The sequence below is a fragment of the Emydura macquarii genome, unplaced genomic scaffold (genome assembly GCF_026122565.2).
Source record: "Emydura macquarii macquarii isolate MOO-44397 ecotype Brisbane River unplaced genomic scaffold, CSIRO-AGI_Emac_v2 contig_450, whole genome shotgun sequence".
Taxonomy (NCBI): domain Eukaryota; kingdom Metazoa; phylum Chordata; order Testudines; family Chelidae; genus Emydura; species Emydura macquarii.
The window spans coordinates 6,817,228-6,837,131 of record NW_027130587.1 but is presented as its reverse complement, the minus strand read 5'-3'; positions in this window follow the sequence as shown (position 1 = coordinate 6,837,131).

The window sequence follows — 19,904 nt, the reverse complement described above, 5'->3', positions numbered from 1 at the left end:
ACAGCAGACATCTATATTGTTATATCTATGTTATTTCTGAATTGGGGCAGCAGAGATGAAATGGACACAAATGCTCAGCTATTTTTTTCTTTTGTTCATCACATCCTCAATCAAATCACCAGGAGTGCTGATGAGCTGTCTTGAAACACAATTAATCTGTCATTCCACCATAGGATTACTCATTCTAAGGCCCTGATTTTGCAAAGTGTCCTGGGCTGAGGAGGATCTGACATTTCAGTGAGGTTCCACTGTGAATAACTTCTTACTGGACCAGGGCCTGCATTTGCTAATTCACTCAAATCTCAATCTGTATTGTTATTTTTACTATACCCAAAGCACCGTTCACATAAACTGCATGGGATCCCAGCCTCAGAACTCACGATCAATGTCTCCCATCTAGCAACTAGTTTTGTGCAGGCAGACCCCGGTTCCCACACAGAGCCCCACTGTGCAGGGAACATCCATATGGATCCCGCTGCAGGATTGGGGCTTAACTGGGGAGAATACAAAGGAAGGGGGAAGAGATGCAACCCAAGACTTCAAAATCCTTTCTAATCATCTTTTTTCTGGGGCTTTTTCAGCCCTTGCAGTTTTGCTGACTTTTATTTTCTATTTTTGCATTTGTTTGATTGTAACCTTTTCCTGTTTTCTTTTTGTTTTTTAACCCTTTGCTATTTTGCTTATTTCAAACCTAACCCTATTGGACCCCCACTCACTCCCACACAATTTCAAGCACTCCTCAATTCTTTCACATTTACACCAATGTAACGACAACATCTCGGCCATACTCTCCACTCCCCACCCGGGACTTCTCTTCTGACAGACCTCTCTGATCCTACCCTTCTGTTGCTCCCTTTTTTCCCCGTAAGGATGTGTGGCCCACGTGTCATTGAATGAAAATTAGTTTCGAGGGTTAGTTCCGATGATATCAATTACCAAAGGCCAAAATGAGAAAAGTTTGGTGGATGGAGATTTGTCCTGATTACATCAGGCTACTACATGGAACGCTGGAAGTTCTTTCCTGCTCTGCTAGTGTCTTCCAAGCTTTAACACTGGTGTATCTCCCCTGACATCAGTGGAGTTACTCCTGGTTTACATCACTCTGAGTGAGAGAAACAGAATGTGGCATAGGATCTTTTAAAGACCACTTGAATGTATTTATACTGCCTTCTTTGGTGGGGATGAAGGAAGGCCACAGGGACCTGATCTGATCTAATATGAGAGGTCTACAGAAGTGGCAGGTTTGAATTCTTACAGGCTGTGTGTTTGCAACTGGAAGTGCTCTTAAAAGCATGTTTATGTTAAGTAGTGGCTGTGGAGGATTATCAGTAAGAAAAAACAACAGTTGTTCCTTCTCTTCTCCCGGAAGTGAGCCCAGAAGATCACTGTGAATCTTAAACATTCATGTTTTTGAATGTATATTCCTGTGATTGTGACTTGGGAGGTAGGGGTGGAAGTTTACTTGTTTGTCTAAAGAATACCAAAATGAAATGACTATTCGGAAATGTTGCATAACTTTGTCTGTTTCCTCTGTGCACTTATTTCATTCCCACCAATTCATTGATGCAGTAGCAATGACAGCATAAGCTCTTTCTATACTATTCCACTGGAGCTATAAATAGAATATTGCACCACGAGGCAAAGTACAAATTCCAGCAGTGGTGGGCAAAGTAGAATCAAAACAATGATTCCAAAAAATGAGGCAATTAGTTCTTTAGATCCAGATGAGCTGGAAGGATTTGCTGCTCTTGGTATTGGAAACTGCTTTAGGCCTGGTTCATGCTGGGTCAGGAATAAAGTTAAGGAGCAGGGTGTGAGCAGAATTTAAATATAGCTCCAGCTAAACCAGTTTCCAATACATTTTGCCCAGGTAGGGCCCGATTTTTCAAGGGTCCAGCTCCCATTTGGTACCTAAACAAGAACCAGATTTTCAAAAGTTCTCCAGCACCCAGCAGCCAACACTGTGATACTTATGGCCAGATTTACAAGACAGCTCAGCAACTTGGGTGTCACGGACTTTGGTGCCTGGGTGGGAGTCGATCTCTTTTGAAAATCTAGCCCCAATTGTGGGTGCTGAATTCTTTTGAAAATCTGACCCCTAGTGTGGATGGTGCCAAATGGTGTTACACCTATATTTTTTAAATATGTTCTAGTCTGAAGGCCTGATCCCACACCCCTTGAAGGCAATTGGACTGTTGGCATTGATTCAATGGGAAGTAGGATCTGGCCCTAAAACTCTATTGTGGGGCTCTCTGCAATAGGATTAACACAGTGTTCTGGAAGGAAGCTTTCTGCAGAGCGGAGCACTGTGCATTCCTACACACTTGTTAATATCACTGAGAGGTGGTGGGTGGAAACATGCTGAAGGATCATGGCAATTTTGTGAGGAATTATGAAGATAGAGGAGAGCTCACTTACTGATTTTCTATTGCTTTTCACCCCTGCTTAACTTAAACTAGTATATTAACCATTACTTGAGTTTAAGGCACCAGTATAATTTATTCATTAAAACACTCCTGGTTCCTGTCTTCTACATTTTTAAAATAAACCTTCTTGCAGCATCCCTGTGGATCGTAAGGGAATGCTGAACAAACTGTACCCAAGAGCAAACTGATAAAGCAGCATAACTGGGGAGCCAATGTGATTATCAGCCAAAAGGCAGAAAGAGTGCTCGGCATCCAGCTGCTCTCACTATGGCCAGATTTTCAGAACTGCTCAGTGCTCAATATGTTGAGCCCCTAAGAAAATCTCACCCCAGTTGTGGGTAATGAGTCTAAGTGACTTGCTCAAGATCACACACAGTCAGTGGCAGAACCAACAACAACAATACTAGCTCTTACCTAGCGCTTTTCATCAGTGGATCTCAATGCACTTTACAAAGAAGGTCAGTAGCAGTATCCCCATTTTACAGATGAAGAAACTGAGGCACAGATAGATGAAGTGATGTGTCCAAAGTAACCTAACAGGCCAGAAAAGGAATCGGGAATACAAGCCAAGCCTCTTGAGTCCCAGTCCAGTGCTCTAGCTATTAGACCATCCTTTCTCTCCACTGTCATTGAATGTGCAGGTGAAATCCAGATTGGGGTATCAAACACCTGGGAAGGCAAAATTACTTAAGAAAGCCAGAGCAGTGAGAGGCTGAAGGGAGACTTGATGCTAATACATGTAACGTCTTACGCTCAGGAGAGAAGGTAACAAACCCCGGTACAAAATAAGGGGGAGGATGTAACCAAGCAACCATAATCGGTTGCAAGATCAGACCCTTACTCTCTTCCCTGAGAATCAAGATTGCTGATTATGCTAGCTGAGTTAAAAAGCAACAGCAAGAAAAAGCACTTATAGGAAGGACTTTACTGCTGTAGATCTCAAAGTATATTACAAAGGTGGGAAAGTATCATCATCCCTATTTTGCAGATGGGGAAACCGAGGCAGGAAGTGATTAAATGATTTGCCCAAGGGTGCACCTTGAGCCAGTGGCAGAGGGGGGACTAGAACCCAGGAACCTCATTCTCCTTACTATACTGGTGCATTTCCATTAATTTCGTTAGTTACTCCATACACAGGACAAGCCAGCGCCAGCTCTCCTGATACCCGGTCTTATGCTCTAGACAAGGCTGCATTCAACCCCATTCACCTTATATCCCACTAATTCTTTGATTAATCTTTTACTGGCTACACTGTACCTTAAAAAAAGATATTAATGAATGGGGCAACCCTGAATTGTTCCAACTATCAAAAACAAACCATGTAGAATAGCGCCAATAATTTGTAAATTATGCTAATTCTCTTTTCTCTGGTGCTTTGGAAATCAGAATTAGTTCAGGCTCCTGGATGTGGAGGGTTATCTCTAAAGAACATGACAAGATGACTCCTCCTTCCTGCTGCTGCCTCAGCTATGCACCAATGGAGTTTTCTTTTGGGTGCAGGGGACAAGGGTCTCTTACAGTTTGGGATCTGTAATGATCAGTGCCCCCATCATATGGTGTGAAGAAAGCAGCCTGCTTGCCTGATGTATGGTCCCTGACAATTGCTGTTTTAATCTGAGAGTGAATAAAAGAATCAGATGTTTCTGGTACTAGAACTACAGACAAAGTTTGCAAGGGGGCAAGAGACCCCTGTTTCCTTTGGATAAAGTGGATGTTTTAGAAGATCAAAGAGCAAGGATAAGAGCCAGGCTGAAAATGTCCCCTCACTCTAATTTCCATGGCTAGAATTTCCAGAAGAACTCAGCATCCACAACCAGGACTGCATTAACAAAATGGCTTAGGTCCCATTTAGACACCTAAGGAAGAGCCCAATGTTTTCAAGAGAGTTCAGCACCCACCCTGTTGAGCAATTTTGAAACTCTGTTCCCAGTTTCAGGTACTGCACCCTTGGAAATCTGGCCCTGTCCGTTTATAAATTATTACATGCAATCTGCTTGATTTCTTGGCACTCCAAAATAGCAGGGCTGCCATAAGGAATGAGCTAGGGAGTTAACACCTGTAATTGTAACATTGTAATCATATGGGGCATCTTGCAGGAGGGGATCTCTGAGCATTTAAAATGTAGGGAAGTATCATTATTCCCCACTTTGCAGATGGAGAAAAGTAAGGCAGAAAGAAGTTTGTGAGACTTGCTCAAAGTCCCACAAAGAACACCCTGAGATCTCTTAATTTCTGTTTGACAAACTCTAACCACTAATTACACTATCTTTCCTGTTATAGGTGACAACATATTTGGTTTTAGCCAGAGACCTTGACCTACCACCTCAGCTATCACAGCAATGAGCAGAGTATAAACAGACAGATGAAACCCCAGAGCAAATCCTATTTCCAGGCTAACGGTGGGGAGAGGAATGTGCCCCAATGCTGGCTCTGGGAATGTGCCTTAGGGTTTTTCTTGCTGACAATGATTAAATTGTGTTTTGTTCTCTTTTAACAGTTGTGTTCACATGCAGCAGCAGTGCTCTCCTCTAGTACAGGAGAAATATCCAACATCTGTTCAAATTTCAGTTTTCTCACCACACTATGTTTTTGTCATCAGCCTGCTCTACCACCCACTAATCTCAGCTCTCCTTTGTTAAAGAAACAGTAAAAGGTTTAGAGAATTAGTGCAATCCCTTCGTAGGAGAGAAGCTATTTCTTTATGTAGAAAGGAGATATGCCTCTTGACAAAGAGTAGTGAGGGGCCCTGCATGACCTCATTCTGCCATTGGATATTGCTGTAGAATGAACATCATATGGAAGGGGGAAAAGTGACAAACACTGGAATTAAAATTTTGATACAATAAGGGCGAGGAGGCAAACGATTTTGCCATGTGTTTTTCTTGCTTTAAGTATGGAAAAAGTCCAGTGTAGTGTGGAGTTGGTCACTTAAATGCCACAATAGAACCTCGATCCAGGAACTCTCACACACTTTCAGGTTCCTGCCCGCTTAGCTTTATAGCCTCTTACCTACATGTATGTCCTGATACTAGCTAGAATCACCACGTGGGGGCTCCATGGCACATAGTGTAGTACTAGGTCTGATCAGGCATACCTACAGTTGAAGCCAGTGAGTGTTTCACATGCTCAACACCTTTCAGTCATGTCATGTCTCATAGCATTAAGCATTTATCTTCAACATGTAGTACAAGACAGTGTGGCCTAACAGACAGAGCACTGGACTAGAACTCAGACCTAGGCAGGAGGAGTCTAGCGGGTGAGGCACTTCCCCTGTCTGTACCTCAGTGTCCCAATCTGTAATATGGGGATAATGATACTGACCTCTGTTTTAAAGTACTGTAAAATATATGAAGGAAAAGTGCTGTAAGAACTAGCTATTGTTATTACCACCATTAACCAATTAATCCTCACAACATCCTTAAATGCCTGCTATTATTCTCATTTCATAGAGGGGGAAACTGAGCCACACAGCAAGTGAGAGCTAGCATTAGAACCCAGGCATTTCTGGATCGTTTGTTTCCTCAGGAAAACTCCACTCTAATGCAGCAGATGGTTTCTTCAATGGCGTTCTGCCTTTTACCCAATTTTCCAGCTGGGCTGACTGAGGCATAAGGAAGTCAAACGCTTGCTCAAGGTTACAGTAACTGATGGACTTTTATTGCCCAGTACATTTTTTACTATTGAAGATGACATGTATTTTCAATCATTAACTGCAAACAGAATTTAAAAAAAAAAAAAAAAAAAAAAAAAAGACATCAATTCCATCAGGAAAAAATTAAATTTATAATCTTGTCGGATGAGGTGTGTTTGCCTGATATGTCCGTCCCCCCCACTCCACCCCCAAAATACACTCTGTGGAATCCTTATTATGAACTCTTTTTTTTTTTTTTTTTTTTTTTCCCCCCAGAGAACAGCATTCTGAGAGGAGATGCACTCTGATTGGAATAGCCGTTTGCACTCTACAATGCTCTGAAACAATGGGGATTTTGCTGGTTCCATGATAGGTCATACACCAAAGCATCAATAATATCAGAGCTGTGGCTGACATTGATAACCAGTACAAGTAAAGCAGATTGTATAACTGCTGCTGCTTCTGTACTCCAGAGATAAATGTACAGTCATCTATTCTGTGCTCCAGTCTCTAAGCTGGCTCTGATGCTGGAGCAACACAACACAGGATGTCACATGCATTATCCTATCATCATAATCTAGGAAAACTGATATTCTGAAAGGTAAAGAGAAGCCACCAGGCCAGCCCCACCTCAGTTCCAGTTTCATGGGAGTGCATGAGGTTCCCTGGCTCTTTGGCGCTTATCCCACCAGCACATAGATAAGGGGGTTGTTAACTGACAGTACACTGACCTGACAGTCACTAATGTCTCTGAAGGAACAGTGAAGATCTGTCAGGTCACTGTGAGCTTATGTAGCTCTCAATTTGCACATCCATGCCAGCCCGGGCAGCAGCTTAGCTAACCAAGGATCCTCCAGAAATGCAGGATTAAAGGGTAATTCACATGAACCATGGCCACTTCGTTGGGTGAAGAATAATTTGAACACTTAATAATTGCATTTGAGTTACATTAGCACCAAACGCAGATCAATCTGTATTATAAAATAGCTGTCAGTGGGAGTTAGTTAAAACTAAAAACTGGTTTTAAATTAAGAGAACCCAATACAATATACCTGGACATGAAGCCTTCAGTGCTTCGGAAACTCCAACTAGTACAGAACACTGTAGCATGTGTCCAAAGAAACACAGGCTACCACGAGTGCATCAGACCTATCCTCCCCCACTCCCTACTCTGGTGTCCCATAGAATTTTGAGTCAAGTTCATGATCTCAGTCCTTATCTCCAAGGTGCTCAAGGGCCTAAAACTTTGGGAAAAATACATTCCTCTGGCCCAATAGAACTCTCCATTATAAGGGTGAAGCTTGTCTGGGCAGGAGACAGAACTTTCTCAGGGGCTGGTTGGCTGGTCTGACTGTGGAACAAACTTCCCCCAGAACTAAGGGCCATCACAAACCTCACACCACCTTCCGCTCCAAGTGTAAGGTGCATTTCTTTGCCCTTGCCTTCTCTAACAGACAGAGAGCAACATAGGGATTTATTTAAAAACCAAACAAACAAACAAAAATCACCAACCAAAACAAAACATTCCACTGCACATTCTTGTATCCCTGGGGAGAGGCTGAGAGAACAAACATGTGGCAGACTGGAGTCACCTTGCACAACGCATTAGTGAAGGGCGCTCAGATACTACAGTGATGAGTGTTGAATGAACACCTACATAGAGTAGAACAAGTAGCATCTGAATGCACAAATATCTGCACGTACAGACCTACACCAACACTTGCACGCACACATACACTGAAATATGTATGTACATACACACACTTTATATATGTGCATAATAAATACATGCACACATATACAAATGTGTGTACACAAAGGGGGATTATAAGAGTGCTTAATGGAGAGGACTGAAAGTCAAGGGTCCAGGCTTATGCCCGGTTCAGCTACTGAATTGCTCTGAGGCCTGGGACAAGTCACTGCACTGCTTTTTGTCTCTGTTTCCCAATCTATAAAATGGCACTAATAATGCTTACCTCGCAGGTGAGTCTTAAGTCATTAGAGTCTGTAAAGTGATCTGTAATCCTTGAATAAAACAGGATCTTGAAAGGTGAGGTATTATTATTAGTTCATGTGCATAAATTATTAAAAGTGAGAATCCTTCTGTTAAAAAGCAAGAACCCAGACTAGGCTCTAAACCTTGGAAGTAGTGAGTTAGCACCTACCAGGCCTGTTCCCTGCTGATTATATATCACTCAAAAAAGCTATATTAAAAACTTTAAAGTTAGGCAATGTCAGAAATAAGGTTTTCTGTGTAACCTTAATTCAACCCCCTTATGCACCTGCACTATGATACAGTCTTTACCTGCGTGATCACATGCTATTTTATTCACAGAACTGCCTGGCTCCTAGAGTGAGAGTACAGGAGAGACTTGCTCAGTTCTGGTGCCTGTACCACAACAGCCCACCGTAGTCAGACACAGCAACTAGAGAGAAAGTCCTGCTCAGCTCCTACAGCCATGGCTTAGCGCATACTCAGTACAGACAAAATCTTCAGATAATTTAGCCAAACTCTAACAAGTCTCAACTGAGCTTGTGCAAAGTGTGGGGGTTTTCCCCCTCCCCCCTCAAAGAACTGGCAAAATTTGGGTGGTTTGTCATGAGAACAGCAAAAGGTACAACCCTGACCCCAGGCACCTGCCCAACCTCTCTGCCAAATTTCAAGACTCTGCTCCAAAGCATGGAAGCATTAGAGATTCTCAAGAGAACAGCTGTAAGGATTTTTTTAACATGTATAAAGTGATGTGTTTTTTCTAATCTCATTCTCAGAAAAGGCTGAATCATTTTGCTGAAACTTTCCAAAACAATTCAGCCTGAGGCAGACACCCAGCATGGAAAACATCAGCCCAAACGGTTAAAGTTTGACAAAGTTACAAGCAACTGAAAACAAGGTCCTATAATGGGATATGCTGGACAACATTAACTATAGGCAGCACCATCAGCTCTGCCTATAATTTTGATGCCTATAATTCAACTTTCCATGTCACAGAGGCTCAGCAATAGCTGATGGGATTAAATCTTTAATGCTTGGGGATTGCTCTTTTTTTTCCACTCCACTCTGGCTCTCTGTGTATGTGAGGCGGCAGGCATCGGCAACCAAAGCAATAAAGAGCTGTGGGCCACACCAGCTGGCAGTGGTTTCCTCCCTTCATGGCTCCAAAAGAACAGCTCATATTTTATTCATGAAAAGCGGCTGGTGGAGGTCTAGGCAAGAAACAGGAAGTAAATATTTCTTGGGGCACTGGGTCGCAATCTGGCCAGCATCCAAAAACAGGAATTGACAGGGTGGTGGAGGTAGGCGGTGTGAAACCCCCCTTGCTAACAGATGCTGCAGTTGGAAGCAGCCCACCCAGCAGATCTGCTCTCTGCATTATTCCCAGGCTGAGCGGCAGGCACACTGCATATGGACAGGAGCTCCCCTTAGTGCTGGGTGTGCAAGGGCTCTTTCACATGGGGTGACCTAATGAGGGTAGGGGATGTTATCTTTGCCCATGCCCTGACAATGTAGATCCATCCTCTGGGGCATTATTGCAAGTGCTGCACAGCCCTTGCGGGGTTGGCGACTGTGGGATATATAAGGGAACTCTCCAGGATTTGGTTCACAGAGGCTGCTACAAATCCAGTCTTGGCTGGTCAGCCTCTTGCACAAAGGTCTGGCTTCAAGTAGATTCAAAACCTCCATTGAATCTTCCCCTCCCCCGCCCCATCCTGTCCCCTACTCAGGTAGTTCTCAGGGTCCTTTCGTAGGTCCCAATATTAAATCACTGAAGTCCAAGGTTTGCAAGTGTCTTCAGTGGGAGCAGGTTTGGGCCCCTAGTCCTTATTGCTAAGTGTGTTCGGTGGAAGCCAGGGATTGCTTCTTCCCCATGTAGCTAGAAATTGCCCTTCCTTCTCCTTGTGTCTTTGGTAGGGGGTGCTTTTCTTCCCAACCCCTTCTCTGGGTCTGTTTGGGGGCCACCAAGGGGGGTCATCAAGGAAACCACCATCTCCCTCAATCGTACAAAGTTCATGCAGAGACAGAGAGGGTTGGGTAGCAGATGCCTGGACAGCCAACCCACCGCAGCTGCCCAGGAACTGAGAAGGGGCAAATGATACCCTTGAATCTTTATGTCAGAGTAACTAGGGAACCTCCACTAGAAATGCCCCCTGATCCTTAGCCTGTTTGCAAGGGAGAACCTAAGACTTCCCAAGCTACCCTGCCCAGAGGATTATGGGGGTGTTGTGTGTCCCTCGTCAGTCCTGAGCAGGAGTGACTCAGTTTACTAGCTCTGGTTGCTCAGTACAGGGCATCCCTTTTCAGAATATCTTTCAAGACTGGGGAGAGGCTGGATGGGACTGTGGCCCCTTCTGCTGTTCCTCAAAGATCTGGGGAGAAGGGAAGAGCCTACATAATGCCTACATGGGGACCTGAGGAAGAAGGAAAGATGCGGAGGGAGGTTTAACCCATTGACAATTACAAGCGAGATACAGTGTTTCACATGAACATCAATCATTACAATCAATCAAATCAAACATTCAATCAATCAAGCAAACATTAATTACCACCTAATAAATAGGAAGAAGAGACACCAAAAATCCACTATACAAGGGCAGAAAAAAGAAACAAATCATAGCTGGGCAGTTAGAGTGACAGGAAACAGGAGAGGCAGAGATAGCGACCTTGGTTGTAGAAAACTATCCTTATTTAATAACCCCAGTATGTTTCATATGCAAAGCCTCTCTCTGTGGCAGTAAATCTATGGATTAATAATGCCAAGTGGGAGGATTAGATCAAAAATACATTAACATTTCACATGTACTTTACAGTTTAAAAATTCAATTCAGAAATCAACTGGGGGGAGGGGGGGAATCACATTTCAGTGTGAAAATTTAGCTACTACCCGTACAAGTACCACCTAAGATTACTGTAACGGAAAGAAGTTAATGAAAAAATGTTGGGTGAAATCCTGACCCTACTAAAGTCAATGGAAGTTTTGCCAATGACTTCAATAGTGCCAGGATTTCATTTATTATATTTATTTACCTTTTTAGTCAGTTTACTTTGAAAATCCCACTCAAAGTTCTGTTAAAATGCACCAAGCTGCCATGGGATTTAAATGTTCAAGTCCCATTAGAAATTCATAGGAACTGGATATCCACTTTTGAAAAACACAGACTCTGAGGTGCCATTCAAAATCTCAGGCTTGTGCGTAGTTGGTTCCACTGTTCTCCAGTTACAGTCCATTTTTCCCTTGCTGAAAAGACTTACAAATATGAACAGAAGGCGCAGGGGAGGACGAGTATAACCATTAAAGAATATTTTGTTTTTAAATTGGGACATATTATTTAAAGAGTGCTCTATCAAAGTATTTTTTTTAATTAGTCAGAATTTTTTTAAAATTCAAGCTGACTGTATGTGTCTCTTAAAGACTTGAAGATGATACCAGAAATGAAGGTATGTAATATATATATTTTAGATATGAATTTGAAGGTTGAGTTTCCCTTTACATTTATCACTGAAACAAGACATCTCCCAGTGGCATGGCTAGTTATTGTATGTATAATGTGTCACAGTGTTTAACCTCTATATGACAGTGATGATAATGATCTTACATTTGTCAAGATAGGGCCCAAAGCATTTTACAGACTATGGCCTGGATCCTACAAACATTTAAGCACATCTTTAAGTGTTTGCAGGCTCAAAGCCAATTAAGCCATTTTGCAAAGAAAAGGGGTGAAGACTAGCGTAATGTACAAATGCCCCTGAGTTCCCCAGCCAATTTTCCTATATTTTTACATGTTTTCTTCTTCCCCACTGCTATGTGAAAGACTCACACAAACAACAGGGGAAACTGATTTACTGCATAGGAGAAACAGTGAAACTGACTATATACAAAGTGCTGTCAAATGCACAGAATGAACAAACTGGAAGAACAAAATGAGAGAAATACTAATTTTTCCTTTAAACACTTTCCATTACGGTAATTGTACGGGTTATTTGGAACAATTGCAGGTTTAAAAAAAAAAAAACATTCAGAGAGAAATGGGATTTTTTTAAGTTAACATGGTACCTGTAACTGACTGTACTAACTATGGAATAAAGTGTGATCTCAGTTACTCTGATGACACTCCACTGATGTCAAATGCTGGATGCTGGACATTGGTCTGATCTGGTTTAGCAATTCCTAGCTCCTTGCATGTGACATCAGTGGCGTGGCAGAATCACTTTGACCACTACTTAAGTGCAGTTACCTCTATGATGAAATGTGACAGCTGTTTAGCTGAACTCAGCAATACCTTACAACAGATTAGGACAAAGAGGCCAGATTTCCACTACCAACTTTTGCTGGCATAGCTGTTCCATCAGGGATGTGAAGAGGTATGATCTCTGACTGACAAAGCTATGCTGGCAAAAACCCCTACTCTAGATGCAGTTATAATGGCAAAACTGTGCTTTAGCTGGCATATTATCATCTTAATACATTCTGCTCTGATCCAGCACTTTGCATCCCAAGGTGATATGCAACTATTAACACCAGTCCTAAAAACACGACCCCTATAATCATATCATGTATGTGTGGAGATTTATATTAAGCACTTTGGATGAAATTCAATAATATGCTGAAGGCTGAACCATTTAGGTTCTCTTTTCATCCAACAACCTTCCCACTCACACATCTGCAAGTCTGTCCATTGCCACCACCAGAACATTGCTGGAATCCATCCTTACCGTAACCTTCTGCTATAATCCTTCTTCAGACTTTAAGAACTCCCTGACTTGACTACTGCAGTTTCCTTTTATGGTATTTCTAAATCCTTACTCTGTTCATTTCAAGGAGTCCAGAGTGCTGCAGCCAGATAGACTTCGGGCTCTAGATGAACAATAAACTATTATTATTCCATCTTTTAAGCACTGGAATTTCACAAAAATGCAAGCGGCTCTGATCTGGATCCCATTTTATCATAGACCCAGGGAGCTTAGGTGTATGGACTCTGATAAGGAGTTTTGGCCTCTGTTTAAGAGGCTATGTACAAATGAAATGAATTGCAACATGATGCATCACCTTCAAGAGTGGTGGCCAGTGTTGAATAATACCTGACTGCTGATGCTAGGAACGGAGTATGAAATAATGCAAATGGTGTTAAGACCATGCCAAGAACCTAGAAGTCTCCAGTCTTTCGCAGTAGAAAGAAAAACTGAATTGCTTGGGGTGCAGTAAATGGAAATGCTCTGATGAGATAGCTCCTGCTAAATCTTGCTATGGCCAGTAATCAGGCATTATTAATAGTATTAATATTTTGTATTTTGGCATACTCTGTCTAAAGCAGTGGTTCTTAACCTTTCCAAACTACTGTACCCCTGAAGCCTGAGTCCCACCCCCACGGGGCTGAGGCATGTAACTTAGTTTCATGGCGCCCCTGTGGCTCCAGGCAATTACCTTTCTTGCCACCCCCAATACCAGCTCTGCACTTGAGACCCCTCTAAAACTCCAGGTTAAGAAACACTGGACTCTAAAGGGTTTCAAAGCACTTTATAAACATCAATCAAGTTTTATAATAACAGGGTTCACTTTTTTGTATGGGAAAACTGAGGCCAGAGGGGTTAAATGACTCGCCCCATGGTCATACAGTACATCAGTGGCAGAGCTGGGAACAAAATGCTTGGATCCCAACCCCAGTTCTCACCACTAGACAACATTACCCTCTGTTAGGGAAGACTGAGCTACCATGTCCAAATATGGATTTGCACAGCACCATAGTGGAATCTTAAAGCAAGACCCTCATGGTGCCTTGGCTCCAGAACCAGCAGGTGAGACAAAAGGATCCTTCCTGTGGCTGAGCCGGTGAGAACCACACTGAGTTTGTCTCAGCGGCAGGTTGCCCTTTGCAGAGCTTACATTTGGCAGCAAAACTCATGCATACAAATGCTCTCTTTGTATCTTCAGGGACAGGGGGTGGCATCATCTCTAGAAACACACAGCAGGCAAGCAGGACGCTGCAGCAATTCATAGAAGTGCCTGATCCTAACAATAAAAGAGGCCACCCCTTGCCAGCTGTTAGCAGCAGGTGTGAGTGGCCAGTGGGCCTCATAATAAGTCAGCTGTAAGAGTGAAATCTTTTCAGAGCCCAAAATCTTTTCAGAGCCCAAATGAACATTCGCTTCGCCACCATTTTTAGCATATTAACAGTGTTAATATCCCACATTTGCATTGTGACCTCCCAGAAAATTGGTGATTAAAGGAGTTCTCTGTTTACACAGACACAACAGGAATCTCTGTCTAGATTCTATTTGTTTCATGGCTATCCCTGGTGACATTCTGGTTATCCTAGGATACAATAGTATAAGCTCCCTCTAGTGACTAGTGTTGTAACTCCCTAAAATTCGGATGTTTTAAACAGAAAGTTAAGGGGCTTTCATAAGGCTGTCAGTCTTAGGCGATGTCTACACTATAGCCGCTACAGAGACACAGTTACGGCACTGTAGCTGAACTGCTATAGTTCCATAATGTTGATGCTTCCTACATAAAGAGAAGGAGTTTTCCCGTCGATGTAGTCAATCCACCTATGAGAGAGATGGTAACTAGATCGACAGAGGAATTTTTTTGTTGACCTAGCAGCGTCTACACGTGGGGTTAGGCCTACTGAACCACAGCACTCAGGGCACAAGCTTTTTCACAGCCCTGAGCAACTTAGCTGGGTCAATCTAATATTTAGGGGTAGACCAGGTTTAGTCATCAGTCTACAAAGAGTGTGGTCTAGAGGTTAGAGTAGGATCTGGGAGTCAGGACTGCTGAGTCCTATTCTCAATGGCTCTGCTACTCATGCATGGTAGGACCTTGGGCAAGTTATTTCTGTGCCTCAATTTCCTCATCTATACAATTGGAATAAAACTTCTCTACCTCATAGGGAGTGTGGTGATCTCAATCCATTCTTTTAAGTGCTTTAAATCCTTTTATGAAACATATGAGGTGTTTAAATGATAATAAAGATATCTGAGCTTCCCACAGATTGCTGCTTTCTCTTTTTTAAAAACCACAGGCCCAATTGAATATGGCATGAAGCTCTTCCAGCAGTATGAGTTCGCTAATCCAGGACTAAGGCATCAGGCTCATCTTCTGATGTTGCCTGTGACTCTGTATATAACATTAAAAAACCTGCACATAAATACTTAGACACAAAGTAAAAATTAAATACATGCAGTGCATAATATATAAAGGTACATGCCCAGAGTCCATTAACAGGAGTGGATAAACATTAGATTGTGCCCATGCTGACTATCCTGAGGTGCCTCCACTGCTCTTCAACTGGAAATGCTCATTTGAGAGCAAGGAGGATCTGGTGGTTAGAGGGATAACCCAGGACCTGGCAGAGTCAAGTTTAGTTCCCTGCTCTGCCACAGATTTCCTGTGTGATCTTTGGCAAATCACTTAGGCAAATCACTAAATGGTATTTAGCTCCTAACTTCTACTGAAATCAGTGGAAGTTAGTAACCTAAATAACTTTGTGGATCTGAACCTCTCTGCGTTGATTCCCATCTGTAACATGGTGTTGATAGTACTTCTCTAACTCACAGGGGCGTTGGGAGGATAAATAGATTAAAAGACTGTGAGGTGCTTAGATACTATGGAGATAAGGACAATATAAATACCTTAGATTGGGAGCAATTTAGGATACCCCATTCTTGTTTCAGGTGATCAAGCCTGTTAGCTCCACAGTAATCTCAGCTCCTACAAATCTGGGGAGGGAGATCCCAAGCCTCGGCGCTGAACCCATATAGTACTGTAGAGTTTAACATTAGAGAACCAGCCAGCTTCCCTTGTGGCATTCCCTTTGTTATTTCTTCAGCTAGTGGCTTCTGTATCTGCTTTGCCTTCTGTTATAGGTAATCTCTTACTGCAATGGGGAAAAAACAACCTGTACAGCCAAACACAAAATGAAATGATTGGCATCAGTGGTGGCAACAGCATTAATTCCACTGGCTCCAACCCCAGGAGCATGAAAGAGAGAGTGAGCAGAGAATATTCTCAAAGTGGATTGCGGACACTGTATTTCTCTGGCAATGAGACAGCCTGTGGCTGCATGACCTACTTGTGGCTGCTGAACAACAGCAAGTTGCAATAGGAAGCGACGGATTTAAGATTCAGAAGTTGCTGGTGGGATGGATGAGATACTGGTAATGCCCATCTCCTAGTGCTAGAGTTCATAGTCCCAGCATTTAGTTTTGTGTAAACACTGAAAGCCACTCTGTTTTTGTTCCAAGCCTTACTGGCTAGCTAAACTAAATCCAAATATTCCTTGCCTCTTTGCGTCTCCTCACCTGCATCTTCTTCTGGTTGCTTATGGGCAGAGTAACTCTTCTGGGAGATTAGAGCATCAGTGGAATGATCTCTCAGGAGAAATAGTGGCGGCCCCCATTGCTTGGCCTGTTTAACATTAGGCTAGACTGTTGTGAACCTTCCTGCACTGGCGCCCAGTGAGGGACTACATGGCCAAATCTTTCAATTCTCTGAGCAGGTACTGGATGGAATAGAGTGTTAGAGACAGGGTAGCAAGCAACACCCCAGATGATTGCAACTGACCTGCTGCATTTCCAGTTGGCTATCCTGGTTCACTTGGGATAAAGATCAAGGATTTAAAAGAGAGAGTGTTACAAGAATCAATCTGGGCCATGGGTCTAGGAGGGAGAGTCTGTCTCAGGTTAGGTGGGCTGTATAGAAATTGTATAGTCTGTCCACAGGACCACAACATTTTGGTTGCATTTGGATTCCACTTACCATTGAAAGTAATGGGAACTGCTGGGTGTTGAGCACTTTGGAAAGTCTGACTACTTCACTTAGGCACCTAAAAGGAAGCAGAATTCTTTTGAAAATCTGGACTGAAAGCTCCATTACCCGTCACCAGTTCTCTGAACCATCTAGTCCCCCAGTTTTTGTACTTTATGTGCTGTTTGCAGGGGTAGGGGCTGTGAAAGCTTCAGAGAGAACAATCATTATAAATAGAGAACAGTTTAGTTAAATCCTGTTGCTACCTGTAATCTTCCAGTCTCTTCCCCCGTTTGCAGGGTAGTAGGATGGACAGTACCATATCCTTTCTTCCTTCTGTATCTCCTTGGTGCTTATAATTTCCTGACAGCAGTAGTCACAAGGGCAATTTCTATCCTGCCAGGGAAAAAGGATTAGTGATTAACTGTGAGGTCCACAGAAGCCAGAAAGAGTTTGCAGCAAATATGTTTTCACAGCACAGTAGTTCCATTTCCTGATGATGTGGTCTAAGCCTGAGGCTTTCTGCTCCTTACGGTGTCTAGGGACAAGTGTTGATATTGTAGATCAGGTCTGCTCCTTCCCATTATTAAATGTTATATGATTTTGGCTGTATTTTCATATGAACTATGCAGTCAGATCTTTGAGCGTTTGATTAGGGAACAAAAACATATTCTCCAAAACAGGAACATGGATAAACAAGGAAACAAAACCTTTAGAAACAATAACATTTCTGGTCTAGCAGGGAGCCTGACTTGGAGCATGGTCCTACTGTACTCACCCCTACCCTGAGGAGCATGACAGAGGCTCCTCAGCTCTGTGTATTCTCTCATATATTATTTTTCCAATTGTTTTATTATAATTATACCAGTTTGGACTTTTCTCTTCAGTATCCTGGTTAGATGCTGAAGGCTGCCTGCCTATTTTTTCCTTCTCCAAGATGTTCACTTGCAACTAGACCTTGGATTACAACTCTACCTGCTACATTCACATTTTTTTCAGGCTTCTTCGTTGACATATTAAACAATTTTGACCCTGAACTGGGTGGAGTTGTACCCTGAATTTGGTCCAGAAGGTTAACAAAGAGGCCAGCGTAGCAATGGTTGAAATTGTGGCAGGGAAATGATGGTTTTAAAAGGTCCAGTTCAAGGCGTTCTGATATCCTAGGCAACCTAGCAAAAGTCCACTTTTCAACCTGCCCCAAATCACCCAGTGTGTGCCTGTTCTACCTTTATGCCACCCCTGATACCAAACTACTAGATCACCATGGATTTGAAAGAGGTCACTGCTCTTAACAGAAGACTGGATGTCTGCACAGAGGCTGTACAGGGCTACTATAGAACACTGTGCTCCAGAGAACTATATGAATTGCATTTAGCTAGTGGAATGATATCATGCAAGTTGTCATCATGCACTCAGCAACAGTTCTTCTGCATAGTTTTCCCACAGTACCTTAGGGTGCTAATTTGCAGCAATACTCATACATAATAGGAGAATGAATGTTGGCCAGGAAATTCTATCTTATCTGAAGGCTGGCACCTCCTAAGTGTCCAACACCCTGTTGAACGTGGCGAAAAAACAAAGCACAATCCACTGTTTTGTACTGTGGGAGAGCTCTGACCAGCAGCATGCAGACAGTACAATATATCTGCATTATCTCACTCTAGTGAGTTGGCTTGTTACAAAGTGGTTTAATAGCTCCCCACAAAGACAAATAAAACAAATGTATCGCTTGCCTAAGATTATCAAAACCACTACATTAAATATTTACAGACACAGGTTTACATTAAAATAGAACCTGAGCCTTGAAGTTAATTGCAAAGCTTGCATTGCTTTAAAGGTGCAGAATCAGGGCCTAAAGGCTGAATCTGGGTCCTTATAGCTAGAGGAAGTTTCAGACCAATACAGATGCTCAAATAGTAATGTAAATAATAGCACTTACACAGGACTTTACCATAAACTCATTAACTCTCACAATGTTCCTGTGTGATAAATGTATTGCCTCCATTTTAAAGATGGGGATAATACGGCAGAGAGGGAAAGAGCCCCATTTTCAAAGATATTCAAGCACCTAAAGATGCAGCTAGTCATCTAGTGGGATTTTTAAAAGCACCTAGTCACCCAACTTCCATGAGACTGAAGTGCCCAGGTGCTTTTGAAATCCCAGTAGGTGCCTATCTGCATCTTTAGGAGCCTAAATATCCTTAAAATCTGGCCTCAAGTGACTTGCCCAGCAAGTCTGGGGATTCCATTACCAGCTCTGTCACGATCTTAGCTGCCATATCACCCAAACTCACTTCTCTTTCTATATTTAAATCAGTAGTTCATTGTCATTCGGATTATTCAGACTCAGACATTTGGTTTTTTGGTCAGCTGCTTCCTTACCTTGGACAGGGTACATCAAGCTATACCGAGACCTTACTTCTGCTGTGAATGTATGGCTCTCTACTCCGTCTCACAACAAAACCCCTGAGCAGGAAGGGTAACTACTGAGATTTGTAAATATTATTTTAAATGGCGGGTATCCACCGCCCGAAAGGTCACAGCCAATTCCAAATTTCTGAACAAGGGAGCATTACCCTCCTGATTTTTTTCTCGCCAGTTTTACAGCAGCCCAATTCCCTTGAACTTGAGTGGAGCTGCTGCTTACCCACAACAGGAGGAGATGAGAATCAAGCCTCCTATTCCCCTTTTCCTTTTTTAAATGAAGACGGGGCTGACTCTGCCATGGGTCGTGCCTTACACCCGTACAAACGGTGTGCTGATTTGTCCAAAGTGACCAGGACTGAACTCAACTCAACCCTTTCGCTCATGCGCCCACCCAAAGGGGGAGACCAGAACCCAGGAGCCCTGGCTCCCAGTGCCCTGCCCCTCGTGGGCCCAGAACCCAGGAGTCCTGGCTCCCAGTGCCCTGCCCCTCGTGGGCCCAGAACCCAGGAGTCCTGTCCCAGGGCACAGAACCCAGGAGTCCTGGCTCCCAGTCCCCCCCTCATGGGCCCAGAACCCAGGAGCCCTGGCTCCCAGGGCCCCAGAACCCAGGAGTCCTGGCTCCCAGTCCCTCAGAGGAGGCAACAGAACCCAGGAGTCCTAGCCCGCCTCCCCCCTAGG